This window comes from Mustela erminea, chromosome 5 (assembly GCF_009829155.1).
Source record: "Mustela erminea isolate mMusErm1 chromosome 5, mMusErm1.Pri, whole genome shotgun sequence".
In the NCBI taxonomy this organism is placed as follows: domain Eukaryota; kingdom Metazoa; phylum Chordata; class Mammalia; order Carnivora; family Mustelidae; genus Mustela; species Mustela erminea.
The window spans coordinates 54,020,384-54,023,387 of NC_045618.1; the positions used below are offsets into that span (position 1 = coordinate 54,020,384).

The window sequence follows — 3,004 nt, forward strand, 5'->3', positions numbered from 1 at the left end:
CTTTGATCATGGTCCCTTCCCCGCTTACCTGCAGTTTCGATAAGAAAATCCCAGCTCTATGGCTGCCCCGCTTCTTGTTGCAGTCTTGTACAAGATTCCCACCACTTTGATTGTGGTCCCTTCCCCTCTTACCTGCAGTTTTTCTCCTTGTAAGGTTTACTACTCGTTAACAATTCCTGGGTCTCGGCACCATTTGTCGCCCTCCGCCCGCAAGAACGACAATCAGCCTGGCATGGTGTTAATGCTTCATCCGTTTATTTCGTCAACTTCCTTAGCTTATATGCGGCAGGGTGACCAATAAGGGGCCAAGCAATGGGGAGAGCCAATGAGAGTCCTGTTACTATGCTGATTCAATTTGAAACAGCCAATGACTATGTCCTCCTTTAGGCAGGCTTCACCAGAACATTCGTTGTTTACTTGCAGCGTATTTTCCTGGCAGTGAGCCAAGTGCCATCTTGTAATGGAGGGGACTTTCCCAGCAGGAGGTGGTCCCCAACAATTTCTTTCAGGTAACTTCAGAGTCTTCCCTTCCTTATAATTCAATGGACCAAGTAAATGGCTCTGTGGTAACTGAGTTTGTGTTACTAAGACTTGTACAATCCTTGGGAATACAGGTCTTCCTTTTTCTTTTCTTCTCTTTGTGTTTTGTGGGAATTATCTTGGGAAACCTCTTCATTATGTTAACAGTGATTTTGGATTTTCGTTTACACAACCTATCACTCCTTCATTGACCTGGGGCTTTCATCCACCACAGTTCCTAGGATGATCTCTGATCTTTTCAGTGGTTGCAAAATCAGTCACCTTTAACACCTTCCACAACTGCATGATACAAATGTTCTTTATTCATGTCATAGAGGAGTTGAGATGGTACTGCTCATAGCCATGGCATATGACAGGTATACAGCAATTTGCAAGCCTCTCCACTATCTAACTACTATGAGTCCCAAAATGTGCATGCTTTTGATAGTAGCTGCTTGGATTACTGAGTGACTCATGCTGTGTCTCAGGTTCTTTTTGTCATAAATTTACCTTTCTGTGGCCCTACTAATGTGGGGAGCTTTTGTTTTGATTTCCTTAGGCTTATTAAACTTGCATGTATGGGCACTTACAAACTAGAATTTATGGTCACTACCAACAGTGGCTTCATATCTCTGGGGACCTTCTTTTTCTTAATTGTATCATACATCTTTATTCTGATAATTGTCAGACAACATTCCTTAAAAGATTTATCCAAAGCATTCATCACTCTGTCAGCTCACATCAATGTAGTGGTTTCATTTTTTGTTCCATGCATGTTTCTCTATGTGTGGCCTTTCCCTACCAAGTCAATGGATACATTTTTGCCATCATAGACCTTGCCCTCAGTCCCATATTAAATCCGGCCATCCATACTTTAAGGAACTGAGATATGAAAGTGGCAATGAGAAGGCTAAGTTAAAGAGTTGTAAGTTCGAGCGAGATGCATAACAGACTTCACCGGTAAGAGCACAAGGTGAATGTCATGAACCATCAGGACCCTTATGACCACCACAAACACTATGGATTAAAGACAGTTTCGTTACTGCCCTTAAAAAACTGAGAACTCTACATAAAGGAGGTATTGTATCAATGAACTTCACTTTCAAATAGAGCTGCAGTTATTTCTGTTAAGTATGAAAAAGAAAGTATTATATATTCCTTCATACCTACAACACTAAATGGCAATTGTCATCAATGAGTACATTCAATTTTCGTGTTTTTTATCTCTGTGTAAATACATACATGTATATATGGTTGAATTTTATTTATCAATATTTTCATATTGATTATAAGCATTGCTAGAAATCAATATTTCTTATGGAAATTTTGTGGATCCAATGGATAAAATGTGAGTTTATTTGAACTAGCAGCCATTAAAAGTCAAGAAAGAAATATTTCTCATCCTAATTACATTTTATGTTAGATAAATAGGCAGGCAACACTATGCTACAATTCCTAAGAATTGTTTACCACCTTTAACTGTTAAAGTATTTTGTTCAATGTTGCATTAGAAAACACTCTACTATTTTACATAATGCAAAATTTGTCTATGTTCCATTTTTTCCAACAGATTTCTGTCATCCTTGAAGTCTTCCTCAAAGAATTTCTTGACTCACCCTAAAACAGTATCTACAATTATCAAAGCATTTTAAGGATGTTATTACCTAAAGAAAAGCATCCAACCCAGATCTCACCTTATATAATATACCTATACTTAATCCAGGGTGCTTAAGACAAAGAAGATGGCTGACATCTTTACTTTACTTTTCCAGGTAAAACTTGGGAAGTCTGTTGAGTCAAAGAGCATGACTGAGAAATCAGCTGGATGCATCCCAATGAATGATTTAAGAAACATTAATTGTGGTGACTCAGCTCAGTTGTAGCTGCAGAATTGTAATTAAAGCTGCTCAAAAAAAAGGTAAAAAAATAAATAACACTTTATTTTTACTGGTGAAGGTATTTTTCCCTATATTTTATCTGAAAGTGGTAATAAATGCTATATGCTATCCTCTTTGTATAGTATCTAAAGCATTATTGTTTATTGTCTACTTAATCCATCTGGATTTTAATATCAACCTTTTTTAAATTAACATATAATGTATTATTAGCCCAGGATTACAGGTCTGTGAATCACCAGGTTTGCACACTTCACAGCACTCAACATAGCACATACCCTCCCCAATGTCCATAATCCCCTTACACTCTCCCTACTCCTTCCCCCCTTCCCGCCACCCTCAGTTTGTTTTGTGAGATTAAAGTCTCTTATGGTTTGTCTCCCTCCTGATCCCCTCTTGCTTCACTTATTCTTTTCCTCCCCACCGAACCCCCACGTTGCACCTCCACTTCCTCACATCAGCGAGATCATATGATAGTTGTCTTTCTCCGACTGACTTATTTCACTAAGCATAATACCCTCTAGCTCCATCCATGTGGTCACAAGTGGCAAGATTTCATTTCTTTTGATGGCTGCATGGTATTCCATTGT

General features: G+C 38.4%; 1 pseudogene; it reads left to right on the forward strand.

Annotated features, from left to right (window-relative positions):
- The first annotated feature begins 542 nt into the window (after positions 1–542).
- Positions 543–1,405, forward strand: LOC116590137 (annotated as a pseudogene).
- Positions 1,406–3,004: the final 1,599 nt, after the last annotated feature.